Genomic DNA, 20,724 nt, shown 5'->3' on the forward strand with positions numbered 1-20,724 from the left:
GGACCTTGTCACAATTTTGATAATTTTAACTATTTCAGAACTGATACCGTGAATCAACTTACACACACATATTATCACTTATGGTAGACTCTAAAAGTACCAAAATATTTTTTTTTTGGAAATGCATTAATTATGCACAGCTTTGAAAAGAAAAATTATGCATCAATTTCATGTTATCAATGAAATTAAACTTATTTTCCCCTTCCAGTTGACAATGATATGCAAAATTTGTGTTCGCAAGGCAGCACATTTGTTTCAGATTTCATAAGGTTGAAATTAAAGAACAGTCAATTCCTTGGTTTTCAGTATTAGGGTGAATTTGTGCTTAGTTTTCTGAGAAAATAGAAAAGCTTACGAAACGCGATTTATATGTGTGTGGCAATGTTCACAATGGTAACAACTTGATATTAAACTGATGGAACACCCTTACTTCTTTATATTTCGTCACTTACCTGTTGCCTACGATTATTCCTTCCATTTGAGAAAATCCATGTTTAAATCACGGTGAAAAACACTTAAAATCAGTGCACTCACAGCTCGGAAGACAAAAATGCGCGACGCCATATTTACTACTGATTTACTAATTGGTTAAGGTTGGGCGGTATCTTCTGCTTCTTCTGCTTAATTACTCCTCAACGCTACAATCGTAACCAGGCGAGGAGGGACACGAAACTGTCAATTTTCCGATACGCGTATACGATAGGGTATACTTTACAGAATAGGCCTAGGCCTATAGAGTTATTTTATGGAACGTATCGACAAAAAATATTCGAAAATTGAAAACAAAAAATAAACGAATATTCTAATCTTTCATTCTCTATTAGCGACTTCAGGTAGCGAATAAATTGTGTGTTATCTCCAACTCTAGTGTGATGCAGAATTCACTGCTTAATTGAAGTATAAATGATCCAGATCCAGATCTCGCAGCTAGGCCTACGTCGCATTGTACACTGTATAGTGTTTTGATTAATCAAATGAATTGTCTATGGATATTGCACTCAGCGGTACATCATGGCGAGCATTAGCGGCGCATGTACACGATAAAACATTTCAGGGTGTGCACTGTTATGTTATATTTAGGCCTATTACAATTAAAAATCTCGATTTTGAAAAATGTTACTTTAAATAACAATTGTTTTCTAATGTACTTGAAACGTCACAAAGCAGCGCCCTATCATTCAAATTTAAAAGTGTATAGAAACTAGTTTACGCTTAGGGATTCTCATTTCATAACATTTTTAACAATAGGATTTTTCACACACCCAAAGTTTTGGTGTCCTTGATCATTGTAAAGTGGCAATGTTCGATCCCAATAAAAGTAGGGCCTAATTGCAAATCTTTTACAAACTATTAAAAAAAAACACGGTTTAATATAATGTTACGAAAGATTTGAAACTAGCCAATTGTATTGGTTTTGTTTACAATTATTTTCAACACAAAAATTGTGTTAATAATGTTTTAAACTTAAATTGTCAACAGAAAGAGTCAGCTGATCATCAAGTTTTATGTCATCTATAATATTATGTTTTATTTCATGATCGTTGGGAACTGGTGGCCCATTGTGTATGTTTTTCTCCCTCCACCAGTTCCAAGAACAGGGAATAAAAACTTCAAAAAAAAAAAAAAAAAAAGTTTTATGTCATCTTTTAACAAGAGTTGAAACAAAGGAACGCAAAGAATGTGCAAAGTTATTGACTTCGGCTAGCATCTTAAAATTAAACTCTGAGTCAAAAATAAGCTTTGTTTCATTAATTTAAAAGAAAGTTGTTGCATCTTGTTGGTAAAGTGATCGATGTTTGCTACTGGTTTTATTATCAACTGTGTTGTTTGTGTTTACGATTCGTAATCCCACGAAGAGTAAGTTTAGTTCGTTAATGTGGTACGGTATGCCTACAGCCACACGTACCCCGCATCCCAACACATCAGGCGCGGATTCAGGGTGGAGAGCGCCGACTGGCCGCTACCCCCCAAAAAAAAAAAGAGGAAAGGAGAGAAGAGAAGAGAAAGGGGGGGAAGGAGAAGAGAAAAGGTGGAGAGAAAAGGTTAAATTTCACGTAATTGAGTAGACCCATGCTTAATAAAAACCCGCACAGTCGGGTCGATCGGAAGTAGGCCTAGGTCCTATAATAATGGCCTCACCACCGTCACCAGACGGCGGATGACATGATCGAGCCGGCAACTTGTGAAACCGCCCGGCCGTGTGGCATTTTCCAATATAGTCGGTTAGTTTTGTGGGGTTCATTATCGAACCCCAACGGTTTTAGCTTGTATTTATATTATTTATCAACATAGGCCTATTTGTTTGTGACGGTTTTAAAATTTCAAAATAATCCCATTCAATTACACGGTTGACGATGAAAATTTACTTCTTTATTTAGAGAATGCAATGCGGCCACCACCTGGCCGTCACCGTGTTGCTTGAAGGCGGGTCCGCATCGTAAAAGCATGTGAAAATTACTATACGGGCCTGCCGATATGCAGGGTCCGTCACATTTTGCCACCGTGACCAAAGTCATTATTAAGACGGACTCCATACCGACTTCATCGATTTATGCATGTTTTACCATGTTTACGAATCTCGAATTTTGCAAATTGACTTCGGGCCCTTTTTTTTATATTTAATTTCCTATGTTGACAATTTATAGGGAAAACTTGTCCACGGAAGGTTTCATGGACCGTCATTTTACAAATTTGCGGCTTTTTCAAACTAAAATTTTACACACTAGTACCAAAATGGTCCACCAAATCACTTCAATTTAGTCTTCATTTTACCCTCCCCTGCGTAATCGATATACAAGTGGCCATTTTCGCTTCTGCTTTCGCCGATTTATGTTTAAAACAATTTATAGGCCTACGATAATAGGGAAACTTGTCCACCAAATCGCTTCAATTAGATCTTCATTTTGCACACGTTTTTTTTTTATTTCTGAGGGGGGAACATCCTCCCTCAGACAACCCCCTGCGTCGCGCAAGCGCGCTCCGCGGCCATTTTTTTTTCATTTTATTTTATTTTTTCTACAAATTCGACCCACACCCCCTGACTGCTCTAGATCGACAACCGGTACCAAAAGCTGGTATCGCCCATCCCTATGGAGATTGACTCGTACTCTCGCTAAATAAAAATCCCTTAAAAGGGATGAATAAGCGTCCTTATCAACAAATTAAGACAAATAGGTGAAAAACGATGTTTTTTCATAATTTTTTATTTCACATGATCCGTGCATATATCGCCTAGCTATAAATGAAAAAATATTTTTTTAGACCAATCAAATCAATATATGGGTGTAGTACGCCCTTAATGATGCTAATTCCCGGTTGTTGTTGCTGCTGTGCTTTCCAAAATGAAACTGATTTTGAAAAAAAGGGTCCACTTCTATTGACTGATTTGTCTCCATAGGTTAAGTAAAGACGTGATGAAAGTATAAGAGTTTGAAAGAGCAATCAGAGTTTGTAATTTAGAGATGGTGGAACCCGTGACCTCCGATTGGAAGTGTTTGTATTAAAGCCATAATGTACGATTTGTTTCAAATTTTAATTTGTTATTATATGCTCAAAATGCTGAAATAATACTTCAAATTATGCAAATAACCCAGATCGTAAATAGCGCTACTCATTATAATAAATGCGTCACCGCTGAGAATATATCAATAGATGCAAACATTGATTTACCAGTGCTAACCAGATGGCAATACCTTTCAGGAGTTGTTGGGTTGTTATTTTATGTACTTACTAACAACATTAGTTTCTTTCCACTATAGCATGACACATTTCGTTCAAGGTGTATAATTGTAACGGCTTTCGTAAAAATCTCAATCATTATTGGTGTCAAAAAGCTTTTAAAGGTGTTCACTCACTCCTCTTGACATCACCTTAAGTAGGTTAAAGTGATTTGCTTCAAAAACTAACAGTATGCTTTATTTTTCAATCGCTCCTGAAAAACGCAAAAAGTAAAAAGTTTACCGCCATCTCGATCAAGGCGTAACACAATTATGAAGCAGGTGGAAGGACGTTTATCACAAAAACACTTTAACATCGAAATAATCAGATATACGCACCGGTAGATTTAATTATTTGAGTGTTTTAATGGACAAAACGCTTGTGTATTATAAGTAAAGACAGTTTTTAGACGTGTTGTCAACTTAGGAATATATGAGCGTATACAACAATTTTTAAGGGCATCGGCATTGCAAAAATCGTCTTTTCGAGGCCACATAATGCGACATTTATCCACTTCACATCCAGTGTAAAAGAGGCGCCAAAGTTGACGAAAAGTAGTGTTCTTTGTGTGGCCACCCTTTTTCAAACTTATTATCGTTTCGGAAAGCTCATATCATGAAAAATAGGGAGTAAAGCATCATTTATAGGGTAGTAAATAAGGATAAATTACTTAGGGACAATTAATTTTTTTCGCCCTTAAATTAGCACAAACTATTTACTATTACTATTTATTGAAATTTGACCCACCAAAAACTACCTTTCCACCAAGTATATTGTAGTACCTTTGGTATTATGTTCAGGGGACATCTCTAAAATGTATAAAAGTGAAAAAAAATGTGGTGGGTGACTCGACTAATTTGAAGAGATACCATCATGGCACTAGTTTTATGATAATTATACTGTAATAAATTATGGTGCCCAAGTTTTTGTGGGCAAAATAATTTACTGGTGCACTTTTTTGTAATGGGCAGATTTAATTTACTGGGAGGGCAAAATAGTTTACTAGGTGGGCAAAATAATTTACTAGTTGGGCAAGACGATTTACATTGGTTATTTACCTCAACAAGACTGTTGGACTGGATAGTGCAATTAATTCAGAAGCACTCAAAGGTAACGGTGAAGTTGTGGTGGACATCATTCACAAATTATTCACAACTATTACACATCCAAAGCAGTGGATCACATGTCACTCTAATGTCTGTCTGTAGCTGCCAAAGTCTGCAACAAAATCCTGTTGCCTAGAATTCGATATTATAAACCCGATCCTAAGAAGAAACCAGGCTGGATCTCGCGCAGTTACAAACTGTTACGGCACTATCGCACTCCAAAAGTGGTAACATCTCGGATCCATCACATTGTGTCTACTGTTATATTGCAGGGAAGATGTTGAAACGTCAGAGGAACTGACTCTGGAGTGGTAACACATCTTCGTTAATCCAGCTGACACCCTGCTAAGGTGCTAAACAATCTGAAATTTGCTGATGTTGTTGTCCTGCTCAATCTATTCCCGTACAGGCACAGGCACTGCTGACTAGTACAGCAGTCAAGCAATCCATTAAAATACATCTACACATCATCACAAAGGAAACATGGTCGACAAAGAACATCATATTGGAGACTCTGACAAGTAAATACTTATTTATTATGTGAAATCTGACTTGTAGTCTGTAGTCCGCACCAGCTAACTTCTTAAGTAACTTCTTTTGCATTATATCCAACATGACCAAAAATCATGGCCCAGATAAGTATACCATACAGCCTGTGTCAAAAAAAAATTGTGCAAGTGAAAAGCGCCCTCTTTGGCAATTAGAAAATACCGTTGTGACATGATGCTTACATCAACGTCAGGGGCGCAATCTTAGCTCTCAAATGACGTTTGTTCTGTTCAATTTGCTTGTTTCAATCTCGAGATATGTTTATTTAACAACGAAATGGTAAAATCACAATTGTGACACTTTTACTAGAAATCAATGATAGCTGATATTGATGCATCTAATGCACTCCCCCTTCTGGACTCCTGCATTGCACGCGTCAACATCAGCGCGCGTGCATTATTTTGTCTAATTTCTCTCCCAACAAGTAATACGCGTTCATTAACCTATAGGCTAAGTGTGCAATATTTGTTTGTCTTTTAACATATCTTATGTGACTAAGAGAACAGTATTTACCATGATAAAATCATTGACATGCACATGTTTTTAATTTTACCATGTTTACAGCAGAATGTGAAATATTTATTTATCTTTTAATCTGTTTAAGTGGAAAAAGAGAATCATTATTCCTGCATCATGATAAAACAGTCAAAACAGTCAAAAAAAATTTGTATTGTGTAATTGATGCATTCTTTTGATTTCACGAAGGAACTCTTGATAAACTTGATGCTATCACTGATTTACATGTAAAGCCCTCTTCCCTTGTAAAACTGGCACAATCGTGATTTTACCCTTTCGTCATTAACTAAACATATCTCGAGATTAAAGCAAGCAAATTGAACAGAATAAGCGGCATTCGAGAGCTAAGACTACGCCCTTGATGTTGATGTAATCATCATGTCATAACGATATTTTGTAATTGCCAAAGAGGGCGCTTTTCACGTGCACAATTTTTTTGGAGACAGGCTGTAGATCAAATACGGCAAAATAAGGGTACAGTAAAGAGTGAATAATATACGGATAGGGTTGAATAAGTGTTTAAGTATATTCATGGCACACCAATATTTCTATCAACTGTTTTGGACACACAATTAATATGAATTTTCCAAGTAAGACAATAAATGTATCTTTTTGCCGTGCGTCCAACAAAAACGTATTATCGTTCTGCCGCTCGACATGAATGTTTTTTGTTATTCCGGGCTCAAGCATGCAGTTTAATTTTGATAAACCATAGTGACATCTACTAAGTTTGTAGAATTTGAGACATATCATTAATACACGGCACAGAAACACAGTTTAATAAGAGTGCTTTTATTAAAAAAAGAATCATGAAGTTATATTTATCACGTTTATAATCATTGTAAGATGAGAAATACAGACCCATTTTACCGTATTCTAATTTGATTGCTTAACTTAAAATAGCAGTAAATGTACAAAATTAAATTACGCTTCATTTGCCCATTGGCTCAAAATAAATGCGTTTAACACATTGTCTGCAGACAGCTTCTTTACATATAGAAGCATCAAGAGTTGTTCAAAATTCGTTCAAGATTCTTTGCTAAAAGGGGTCTCAGTCATAGTGACTTTTGCCAGGTTAGCCTCTAATAGAAAGTCAGTAGATGTCACAATATGTTATTTATTTACAAACTTTTATCTGGTAAGACACCATAAACCGATGTTTGTTGGGCAACAAGTGACAAATTGCACCTTGTGATTTTCTAGTTTCTTACACACTGTATTGATTGCGAACTTTGGTATTCTCTTGGTCGGGCTGCCGCCACAAAGGGGAAATAGCCTTGTAAAACCAGTGTGCATGTGCAGTTCCCCTTTATCGAGCTGGTTGCTATGCGCGCGCCTGTGCAAAGGGGACGAAGGGGACAATGTTCCAGGATGTCCGACCGAATCAAACAAAATATACCGGAAGAGTAATTTGAACAAAATGTGGATCTAATCTACATGTTCTTGGGAAGAATTGCCGACCATGAGACATAAATATTGACCAAGCCATTGTGAAAGTGAAAAATAATTCCTATTGTGACTTTCGAAAACAGTTACAAAACAGTACAATGGGGGAACAACTCAAGGTGTAACAGTAAATCGTGAAACTCGCTGGTATTAAAACCATAGGGAAAATTGTTGTCCATGTATGTATAAGGCCGTATAAAATTAATGTTTTAGTTCTCGTCCAGAGGATTTTCATGAATTGATGAGGGAGGGAGGTGTTTTTTTTTTTTTTTTTTCCCCAATGTAAAATTAGCATTGTCAGTAGTTTTCGGTCTTCTCCAACAGTGCTTGAGGAAACGATGAGGCCCTTTTTTTTCAAATGTGAGATTCTGAGGATAAACCCCTAGAGTACCACAAAAAGACTTGGAAGTGATGCTTGTTTTCTAATGAACTGATTTATATGTATGAAGATTTCATAAATCATTCCAAAGTCTAAAAATATTGAAAAATCTAAAAAAAAAAAAAATCTGACAAATCCCAGAAATTGAGGAGGGAGAGGACGAGAACCAAAATATTAATTTTACACGGCCTAACAAATATCAAACAACGATTGTTTCTGATATTTCTCTTTAATGCCAAATTGGCAAATTACCGAATTTTCACTTAGTTTGCCACCGATATAAAAGTTTGTAAACAAATAACATTATGACCTATACTGACTCATGGCATTTCTCACACATGATATTTGGTGTATGTCAAGTTTTTGAAAAAGGTTGCCCCCTTAAACAAACCAACTTTAAAAGGCATCAGATTAACTGTCGTTTATATTGTATGAATATTCCTCGACAGGCCGGGATTTGCAATGGAACATTATTTGGCAACAATCACTCAATCGTCAACTTACACTCTCAATTATTCCAAAACATGATCTAGGTGTCATGGTTTTGGTATCAATACGAATTCTTTTTAGCCATTGTTAGCAAAGTCAAGAAATTCGAAGGGTTTTTATGTATGTTCAAATTCAGGTGTGGTTTGGGACTCTTTATATCTCCACATCGCCTCTATGTCATAAACTAATATTAGGGATGACCAATGAACCATCAACTTGATTAGAACACTCCCATAGACATGCAGGGAGCTCAACTGCGCACTGCTTGCACAGACATTTCTAAATTGATCTTATTCTTTTATTTTTCAATATGTTTCTGTAAAAATGGGGAAGTTAATGCCAATTATATTTTGTAATTATCTTGCAAATTACAGCAACATAACTTATTTCATTTTCCTGTTAGCGCGATTCAAAATTGGTCCATCGCCACAGTGCGCTTAATTGCCAATTGCCAGCACTGCTCAAGAATGGCACAAAATATTCCGATTAATAAGATCAGGTGAAAAACGTAGCCTACTGAGCTGTAATTTGGCAGATTTGCCAGTAATACCTCTATCATACCCTCTGTAAAAAGGTTTAAAAATTTAACAAGTAGATCTCGAGTTACAAATTAAATCACCAGCTTCCCTTTGGAATTTCCATACTCCTTTCGAATCAGGCTAAGAAGACACCTTTCTGAACATAAATGTAAAGTTTCGTGCTCATTCGATGTATTTTTCACCTGATTCCATTTTTACAGCAATCACGACCACGTTATAACTATGAAGTACAAAATTAAAGGTTGACTAGGTTTTGTTGGTCGAAGCAGCCAAAAAGACTGATTTTAATTGTCTAAATCAATATATTATTGAAATACAACATCTTGGTGTTTTGCAAAAGTTCGGTCTACAAATCATATACTTTGAAAACTAACTTGATTTATTTTTGTTAATGCGTTATGTACACTTACAAAGATTACATGGTTTCAGCCCTCTTTACAACATATCTCAAGTAGCACAGGGCCTACAAAAGTATATCTGTGATATTTAAATCCTTCTACGCACTCGCTATGAAATGATCAATGCATTTTTTTCCACAAAGCTCACTACCATTCACAGGATGCGGCGAACAATCAAATCGCAACAGTTGAAAATAGTTACTAACCTTAATGATGGAATTTAACTACCACCATACAAAGGGTTTCAATGGGTTTGTCTTTCAACAAGTATACAACTAACGTTTTTGTCCGGCGAACCCGATGAAACTCTCATTTATATCACGAAAACCCGTAAAAGAGTTATCGTTCTAGTGAAATAATCTATGATTGATCAAACTCTACATAGTAGAAATAAATACGCCTTCAGATTTCCACGGTAGATGCGTTTTGCAGGAAAACACCCTTTTCATTGCATTCCGAAAATCTCGATTCCTCCAAGTATACAAGAAAGGATTCCAAGTTGAATTCGATACAAGTAGAATAGTCGCAAATATGTGAAATTCAATGCGAAGTATATGATACTTGTGGTCTATAAATTCTGCAATGGTATATGGCATGACACAAAAACAGAACATCCCAAAAATGATGAATAAACTCTTAGTCAGTTGTAGGTCTTTCTTTTGACGTTCATCATTTCGATTGACGATAGTTTCGTGTTGAGCTATACGAAGTCTGGATTTTCGAACTGTTACAAATATTTGCAAGTAGCAAATAAAAGTTATTATTAATGGTATACCGATAGAGAAACTTATTACGTACACCTCGTAGTTTGAATTCGAACTGTGGTTAAAATCACACATTCCTTTCGCTTCGTTGTATCCAAAACCTCCCCAGCCGAAGAATGGAGGCAAAAGAACACTGCAACCCCACAACCAACTACATGCAATCATCAGAGGAGCAAATCGTCTGTTGAAGATCTTTCGGTAGATATTTGAACCATGTACAATCAGAAGATAACGATTAAACGAAATCCACGCTAATGATACTATAGACACAGAACATAAACCGATGATTAAGATTCCTATTACAAAACAAAGATTAGGATGTTTTTGTTGCTCAATCCATCCACCATGCTGACGTTGCGCAAAGAAGTAGATTTCTACCGGCATACAAACAGTGCATACAAGTACATCTGCTATGCTTAGATTCATGACGAAACTGTTGGTAAATGTTTGGAGTTTTTTAGAAGTACAAATACAAACAATAACCAGGACATTACCAAGTGCACCGGCAACAGAGTTGAACCCATACCAAACTATAAAACTTAGCTGACCAATCCTTGATATATAACTATCTAAATCTTCCGCCAAAGTGCTATTGCTGCTATTAATTTTAGACATGATGTTTTACAGTTATGCGGAGAAGACATGCTATTCTTAGCTATTCTTGTGTATTGTGCTAACGATTTACTCGAACTGACAACAACATGATGTGCGACTGTGCGTGGATCGTTTGTGGCTTTTTAGAGACAACCGTACACCAGGAATATCAGCGCTTGTGCATGGAGTATTCCATTTCGATAATACTTTATACGACTTATCATATCAGCGCTTGTGCATGCAGTATTCCATTTCGAAAAAATACTTTATATAATAAGATTTCACTAAACTCAACCCAGAAAGTATCGAAACGATTATAGATGGTCAGATATATCGGGAACTGAAATATATAGCAAAACTTTTATAATGTCTATAAAGCGCAGCTTTCTCCTGCGCATTTTGATACCTCTTTTGTTGCTCTACGATATCATTTGGTCGAGTTATGGGCACTTGAGTGGCTTCAAGTCGGATTTTGACAGTTGCACTTAGCTCCTATTTAAGCCAAATGCGTTGTACTGTGACCAATAAATGACAATTTCTTTTGTCCGAGTTTTGTTGAGTATTGAGATGTCAGCAGAAAGAGTTCATGAGATAAGTCAGAGATAAGTAAAGGGTAGCAAGTATTGAAGTTGGAAGTCGAAGGAGTAAAATAAAGTAAAGTTCATGGTTAAGTAAACAGAGCACATCGGTGTCCTTTTTCTTGATTTTGTGTGTGTGTGCACACGACTAACGCATTTAGCTTGAACAGGAGCTGAGTGCAACTTTCAAAATCCGACTTGAAGCCACTCATATGCCCATAACTCAACCAAATAATATCGTAGAGCAACAAAAGAGGTATCAAAGTGCGCATAATTAGAGGTATCAAAGAGTTTATAATAAGAATGATGAAGGTGCAGCTTTGATGATAAGAAGGATGAGAGAACAGGTCGACAATCCAACGTCTTGTAATGTAAAGTGAGACTTGAACAATATTAACCAGTTCTTTCCAATGATTTTTAAATTTTTTTCTAACGTATTGGTCAAAAGACCTACTCACGACCTTAAGACTATTTTAAACTGTTGCGATTTGGTAGTTCACAGCATCTAGCGAATGGTAGTGAGCTGTGGCAAAAATTGCATTGATCATTTCATAGCGAGTGTGTAAAAGAATTCAAATATCACAGATATACTTTTATAGGTTCTGTCCTTCTTGAGTTATGTTGTAAAGAGGGCTGAAACAGCAAAACCTCTGTAAAACGTACATTACTCATTCACAACAATAAATTAAGCAAGTTTTCAAAATATATGATTTGTAGAATGAATTTTTGCAAAAAAACATCAAGGCGTTATTTTTCAGTAATATATTGATTTAGATAATGAAAATCGATTTTCTTTTTTGGCTGCTTTGACCAACAATATCTCGTTATACACGGCAAAGTAAAGACGTATATGTATCAAGACTATAATAATATTGTTTGTCTGAGTGTGTGAATATATGACCGATGTCTTTGTCCATCGTCTTTGTCTGTTTTATCCCTCTTTGTACCTGTTGCTTAAAAAAAAACGTTTGAATTATTATGTAATTGTTCATGATTTTTGGGAACTGGTGGCTCATTATGTATATCTTTTCTCCCTCCACCAGTTTCAAGCACAGGGAATGAAAAATAATGAAAAACAGAATATAATAATATCAATAATGCATGTTTGCCAAAATAACGGCTTTGATCAATGAATTAGAGAATAAAGGTATTGGTTTTAGCCAGTGGAGTGCATCTATCGTCTCATATAACACGGGCGACATCATTATTTTAAGTAAAACAACGAGGCGAAGCCGAGTTGTTCGCCGAGTTGTTTTACGCCAAAATAATGATGTCGCCCGTGTTATATGAGACGATAGATGCACGACAACTAAAAACAATACCTTTATTCTCATTCTTAAACACTTCAATTCAAATAAAAATATCATAAGTATATTACAAATTTTAATCAAATCAAATCCTACATTTTATAAGGAACTACCTAGGGCTTAAAATCGATCAGTCCCGTTGTTGCTATGCGCCTCCCGATTGGTTCAAATAGCGAGCACGCGTATCGCGTTGATGCACACGCGCTGACCCGTGTGATATCGTGTCATATCACACGGGTAAAGCTGGGTAAGAACCAATAAGATTGCAGGAACGTTCTCAAGGGTTTAAAGAATTCCTTATAAATCATGGGATTGACTAACTGATCATATGGGAAAGGTCGGGGTTTATCGACTGTACGGAGAAAGGTAAAATACATTCAAAATTGAATTTAAGCACTATTGAAAATCTGACGTGCTTTAAAATACGTTTACACTTGTTACATTTCCATCAACAGACTCTACTTATTTCTTTTCTAGCAAGCAAGTGTGGTGAACTTTCTATTTACTTGACGTATACTGCTGCAAAATGTATGTCGTTAAGGCCCAGCGTAAACGTTTCCAGTGAGGTGCATAGCCAAAACTTCTTCAGTGGCAAACCGACCGGTGGGGAAGGAGGGCACTTGCCCAAAATTAAACCCAAATTTGCGATGTACATCTAGTGCTGCTACATGTATCAATCAATAGCCTACAAGGATATAGGAAAGATTCAGCATTGTCAAGTTACACCCATACTAAAACTAAATCATATGGGGATGCACCTGAACTGACAACTGTGTGTTTATACCCATCATCCAGAAAACGAGTTGTGCCACTTTTGACATTTTCGCGCAATCAAGCTTGCATCGCGTAAAATCGACTTTCATGATTAGCAATTGAATACATGAGTGGAAGAAGGGTCCAACTCCATCAAAACTGTTTTTGAGATGTTAAGAAAAAACTAATATTTGGAAAGGTTTTATAGGCAGAATGTGTTTTCATCTTCAGGAGACCTTTAATACACGAACATACAATATTACATACATTCGAAATTATATATGATATTTCCATGGTAACGGTACAGGTTTTAATACGGGCTGGAGTTGGGCCCTTCTTCCACTAATATAATGCAAGTGCCAGTTCCGTAAGCAGATGTATTATAAATAGCTACAGAGAGTTGGTAATTATCCATTACTTGCACAAGTAGAAGCATGTAATATGTCAACATGAAAGTTTATTACAGTGACAAGCAGATTTCATGGATGAACAAATTCCTTTTTAACCCAATATTTGTGGAAGAAGGGCCCAACTCCACAGAGTTGGGCATTTCTTCCATGAAAACCATGATTAAGTGTAAATGGAAGACTATTTAGAAAGTGGATTTTGGCACATCTTTCACACACAAGGAAGAACAATCTGCTGGCAATAAAATGCTGAGTCTAACTCATTTTTGTAAAAAATTGGAGTTGGGCCCTTCTTCCACTCAGGTAAAATTGCATTTTGCTTTTTATAAAATAAAAGAGGGCGTGGCGCACAGTGCCATCGCCCCGATATCTTCATGGCAGAAATCGCCATGGTAGGTTGCATCCACAGCCACGCATGGCCATTTTGTTCCGTCCTTTGAGACGCATAATGAGCCGAGGGACATCCGACTAAGGCTACTGACAATAGCCTGGTAATCGACCTCTCTGTGTGTGAGTGAGCATGTATACGCCATGATGAGGTCAATGGTCATCTGCTTTGGCCACGATTGAGTGGAGCTAGCTTACGCTGCGCTATAGTTCGGCACATATAAAATCCGAATTTTTGAGAGTTTTTGAGTTCAAGACGCAAGCTTCTTTCTCAAGGCGCAAGTTACGACTATCATATCCGTTCAACACATATATTCAAGTGAAAGGAACAAAATCGTCTTTAGACTAAATAAATTCCGAGAGATATTCATCATTTTCTACCCCGGTATCCAAAGATTTATCGTCTGAATATCAAATCGTGCATAGCACATTTTACGTGTATCGATCCCGGGTATTCATTTCCCAATGTCTCTGTTGTATAATGTAATTATTAACCGGGCGATGTCGGTGTGTGGCGTAAACGTAATATGCAGTAGATATGGCCCGCAGGGTGGGGTGGGGTGGGCGTGCAGGGGGCATTGTCCCCCACCCCACTTTTTATCAAAAGAGAAAAACCTTCCGTGGGCCCTGGTAGAATCGGTAATATCTTGACTAACAGAAAATCTTTACTTGGTGTGTTTCCTAGTTCATGTTCAAACGCTATACCCGATTTACCTTTCGCCCGAGTTGGGCCACTTTTTGTCAATTTCGCTGATCAAGTTTGTACCACACTTTCATGCTTATCGTCCAAGATCTCAGAACAAAACCAAAGGTTATTCATATTTTTCTTTCACTTAATTGACATTAGTAAAAAATTTTTTTTTCAAAATCATCAAATAAAATACACTTTGTTTAAAATAACCCACCATAAGAGCACCGCTCAGATGGTTTATGATTCAACTCAATTCAGTCACTTTTGCTACACAAAGACACGAAAGTGGCTCAAGTTGTTTTAGGATTACTTTACACAATTGGCTATAGCTGCGCTTGCAGACCACCGATTTGATTGAACCAAAGATTATGTAGTAGCTTACGAAATGAACATGACGACTAAGTTAAATTCAATACAAATAAAGTGACATGTTTGCCTAATACTATTTTCTAAATTGTATAATTTTTTGTTACAACCTGTACACTCACAATAACAATTGAACGAAATCCACGCTATAAACACAAAACTCCTACCATATGAAAAGGTTTGACTACAAAAACAATTATCTTATAAATGCATCTACGCACATGCAGTTTCCACCTCGATACACCCGAGCACACAGATATTTCCAAGCACAGCGAGTCTAGCTTCTACGCAGTCTGTGCTATACTACACGGTTGAGTGCATAGCATCATACGAGCTGCATCTGTGATTGGTTTTTGCCAAAACCTCAAGTGTTCCCTTCATCCAATCAAAAAACAATTTATATCGAACGAAAGCTAACACTTCCCCCTAAAAACACCCTTTTTCATTAGGTCAACAGATAACGCAATTCGATGTTTATAACAAGGCGAATGTGGTAAACCTGTTGAAAACGACCTATCCCAGCACAATTTTTGCCCAAAATGTAGAATTTAAAAAGTCAAAACCTCAAGTGTTCCTTACAATATTTTTCAAATTTTATGTCATTAAATGAAAGATCACACTTATATTGTTCATATACTAGCTTCATTTTAATGAGCAATGGCCGATTCTCTTTAAATTGCAAATCTTGTGCAAAAAGTTACTATTTTTGCATGTTTCGTTATACGATTGTAAATTCAATGAACTATGACTCTGCTAAAGAGCGCTCACAAATTGATATAATGTGCTAAAGATTAATTTAAAGTAAATTGTATAACCACAATGATAATAGCGAAGTTTATTACTTGGAGCCAAAATTATCATTGGCAAGGAACAATTTATTGTACTTTGGAACATATTACGCATACCTTCATCTTATATGTTAAGATAGATGAGATAATATTATTTTAAATCCAAAGTGAGCATTGAAGGACACTAAGCTGGTAATAGCAGGTGGACTTCATTACCCACTGTACAATTGACCAGTCAGAATTAATAGGTAAATTTTCACGGGAAAATTTTCTGGACACGTGACACCCATGGGCGCAGACATATTAGCATTATGGAATGTGACCCCGAGCACAGCAGGTATTCTTCCAATGTATTTGAATAGGAAGAATTCCTAATTTGATGCAAAATAAGTTACTTGTCGCAAGTTAATAATGTTATGGTAAGAGTTTCCGTAGATTTTTTTCCGTAGATAGATATTTTTGAAATTACGTTTTGATGATATTGGGAAAAAATTAAGATAACATAATATTCAATAAATTTGCAATGCACAAATTTCTATCAAAATTGCGGTCAAAAATACTATTCCAATTCAAAATTACTATGACTTGAATAGCGAGGTCACCGCCGGGGGTCAGAGATCAGGCTCGAGGTTATACTCACATTGATACGCATTGGTCACGTGTCCAGAAAATTTTCCCGTGAAAATTTACCTATTAATGTTGACTGTTGACCGTAAAGAAAGCAATATCATTGATCAAATTTAAGTGACGTGTTAGAAAAGGTGGGATTTTTAAATGACCATACTGTAAAGGAATCTAATATAATTTACAGTCAGTTTAATCAGCGGAGGAAGCCCGATGTGTTATAACACACGTAGGCATATCAATTGACCATATTTTACACCCAACGAATAAGTTTTGCTGTGGCACTTGCACAAACCTTTTCTTAGGTAAATGTACTTTTTCTTGATGGTATATGATATACCTTGTTTTTCATGAGCGTAATCAAGAGATTGTTGGATGGAGTAGTTGGACCCTTGTCCTACAGACGTATTTTGATACACGGTTTACTAATGCAGGCAGGCAGTGCATTAGTAAACCGTGCAGTGGCTCCGCCCGCCCACACACCCCTCACCCCCACACCCCCACACACACCACACACACAAACATTTTCGTGTAAGACTAAAAATAAAAATCGCTGGCCCTCAATAACCTCCAGCGATGGTACACCAGGAAAATATATTAGAAGAGGCGGTACAAACCCCTCCCTTAGTGCAACAAGAGTTAAAAACCTCTATTAGAAGAGACGATACAACATCTCCCTTTGTGAGACAATAGTTAAAATCTCTATTAGAATGGGCAGTACAACCCCCCCCCCCCTTAATGAGACAACAGTTAAAACCTCTATTATGAAGGGACGGTACAAACCCCTCCCTTAGTGCGACAAGAGTTTAACCTCTATTAGTAGGGGCGGTACAAATCCCTCCCTTAGTCCGACAAGAGTTAAAACCTCTATTAGAAGGGGCGGAACAAACCCTCCCTTAGTGCGACAAGAGTTAAAACCTCTATTAGAAGGGGCGGTACAAACCCCTCCCTTAGTGCGACAGGAGTTAAAACCTCTATTAGAAGGGGCGGTACAATTATGTATTATGTACGATCAAAGTATATAGTTGCTCTCATAACTCAAGATTACAAAGGAAACTCATTTTTTATCCAACTTCTATAGATGCTTTCAAAAAAGGCTTGTCTGTATCAATTTTTGTAATGTCATTCATTCAAGAAAGGCAAAACAGAGGCCGAATGGCATTTTCATTTTACTGATTGAGAGTCTTTCAACATTTTGAAATACATGCCCTGGGAGCAGTACATGCGGACGATATCTGAATTATTCAGCACATTATATACAGGTAACGACTTGTATTCTCGTCCACATTGGTGTTGTTTGAGCAATTTCCTACTCTACTATCACACCAAATTAATTCTACCAGGAGCATAATAATGCTCCATATAAAGATTGGTGAAAACAATACATTTATGTTAAATAGAGGCCCTGCATTCTTTTTATCGATTGGCTCCAAACAAAGGATTTGAACCGGTGTCCTTCACCGTAGTTATGGCGGAGTGCAGTCCATTCAATCAAATGTTGTCATCAACCTATTTGATCGTAGTGCAGGGTTATGTGTGTGAGACGAACTGTCACGGTAGATTACAATCATGCTTTTGTTGAATGCATTTGAGTAGTCCGCCATATTTACGGGATGATACGTCACATGCAAGGCCTCTATGAAACTTTTATGGTGTGGGTATGAAAAAACTAATTCAAGTCGCTTGTTTTAATTCAATCGATATTATATAGAATAGGCATGTTTAGGTAAGGTGTTATCTGATTCTAACCTTCAAGGTCAAAGTTTAATTCTGGTAAGTAAGTTTAGGTGGCAGATGATGAAAATTCTCGAGACGTGTTCTTATCAAATATTTTCAATAACAACACCCTTTTCATGGCATCGCGAAAATCTTGATTCCTCCAGGCGTAGATAAAAGGATTCCACGTTGAATTCGATGTGATCGCCAGTAACTCATATTCATGATCTGTTAGTTCGGCTAATGTATATGAACTTGCACAAAGACAAAACATACCGTATATATAATCGACAAATCCTTGTTGAGTTTCAGGTTTTTCTTTCTGTGTTCGTCCTTGCCATTCCTTATCCATATTCCTTATCCATGATTTGCTCAACATGTTCAATGCTGCATTGTAAAGGTCATTCCTAAGCACGTTACATTAAAATACAGGTAATAATATTTCATATAAAGTCATTGAATTAAGCTTGTAATTATATAGACATAAAAACTATATTCCTTTCTTTCATTTCATTTTATTAAAAAAGCATCATGGTCCTAAGGCCAAATCGAGAAATTTTTACATTAAAAGACATTAAAATTACAAAATTACAAGTACAAAATATATAAACGCTAGATAAAAGATGAAAAATATTGCACATATAATGTATGCCAATGCAACAAAGCTTTATCAATCCTTTGAACATGTTGAATGAATCTCGAAGTCTTGATTTTTAAAAGTACGATTTCCAATATATTAAATAGTATTTTCTACCATAATTCACAATTCTATCGAAACTCTAGTAAACAATTTGGTAGACTACGGATGGGCATGAGGCACAAGATTATACGCAGGCTAACCTTGAACGTCCAAGATGTAATCTTAGTGTGTGTGTCACCGACTCAACATTGATGTCAGAGTTGTTTTATCGGCACCAGCACTGCCACTCAAAAACAACACACCCGCTAATCATCTATGGTCGATGCTCAAATTAGTATACTGCTGTATCTATATATATGTGTCATGATTTGAAATTGTAGCTCTTAAGGTTATTAATTATTTTAAACTGTTGTGATTTGGTAGTTCACAGCATCTTACGAATGGTAGTGAGCTTTGGCAAAATTGCATTGCTCAATTCATAGCGAGCGTGTAGAAGAATTCAAATATCACAGATATACTTTTATAGGTGCTGCGGTTCTTGAGTTACGTTGTGAAGAGGGCTGAAACAACAACACTTTTGTAAAACGTACATAGCTAATTAACAACAATAAATTAAGCAAGTTTGCCGAGTATACGATTTGTAGAATGACCTTTTGCAAAACATCAAGGTGTTAATTTTCAATAATACATTGATCTAGATAATGAAAATCGATTTTTAGGTTGCTTCGACCAACAATACCTCGTCTACCCTTAAGTTGAATTTTGTCTATGATAACACTAAAGCGCGTCACATACATACAAACTGATAAGATAATAGATTATAACAATACGCTGATGACGGAGAAGTCCGAATTCCAATTTGATGAGTAATGTTGGTTGTCTACCAGTTTTGAGCGTTGGTAGTGTCGTAGGGTCTGGGTGGTATCACTTTATTACCACCTCAATATTACACCTCCAATGTTAGTCAACCCATATGACACACCGATATAATACGCTGATGACGGAGAAGTCCGAGTTATACGAACAACTTAAATTCCATGTTGTTGAGTTAACTCTAACTCTTTTTTTTGGGTGGTTAGATATTTCATATCCTTCTCATAATTGTTGCCGACATAGTCATAGACTGATATATCATCGCTACTGACTCAAATGAAGTAGTTTTCCGATATAAGTTTTCTTATGTGCATACTTGAATATAATGACTTTTACTGTTTTACTTTTATCAATAGGGTCAGAGTACTCCCTAACCCTGAGCTTGTACTTGCCTTCGTATCGTATACCACTGTTTTGATTGATTCAATTTTCTGTAACTCGCATTCTCGTATTTTTTTTTTTTTTTTTTTGATACATGCATCATACAATTGAGCACATGCACATATTTCAAACATAATTACATAAAAGTAGTAATCTATTACGGTTGTCTGTTTATTTCATTTACTTAAATCACATATCAAGTCACATATATATATAAAAGCAGTTCAATGACATTGCCATGTAACATATTCTTACAAAACTCGGAACATGCTTTTATTGAAATAAAAGATACATATCATAAATATTTAAAACTTTATTTTGAGATATGATAACCATACTCCCAATGATTGCTGTTGTTTGCCGGCATTTCTCACAATTGTATTGATATTCATATATCCAAAGAACCCTTGACTAATTGTACAGTACCATATCTTAAAAGAGCTTCAAATGTATACGTATTTTCGGAAAACAATTAATGTCACCTCTATCATCATCTTTACTGACTATATAGCTATATCAGAATCTCAAATAAAATTTGATACTTGATATTACCGGTTTGTGGGGACAGATCACGTGTTTGCTAGCACCGACTGTATTTTGTATCGTTTATATGTTTTAGCCTGTTTTTACGTGGTCTTGTAGCAAATATGGACTGCTAAGTTTGATATATTTCGATTAGTCCTGATTCAGTACCTCAAAATGTAGGAATTAGCTCC

The sequence above is a fragment of the Amphiura filiformis genome, chromosome 5 (assembly GCF_039555335.1).
Source record: "Amphiura filiformis chromosome 5, Afil_fr2py, whole genome shotgun sequence".
NCBI lineage: Eukaryota > Metazoa > Echinodermata > Ophiuroidea > Amphilepidida > Amphiuridae > Amphiura > Amphiura filiformis.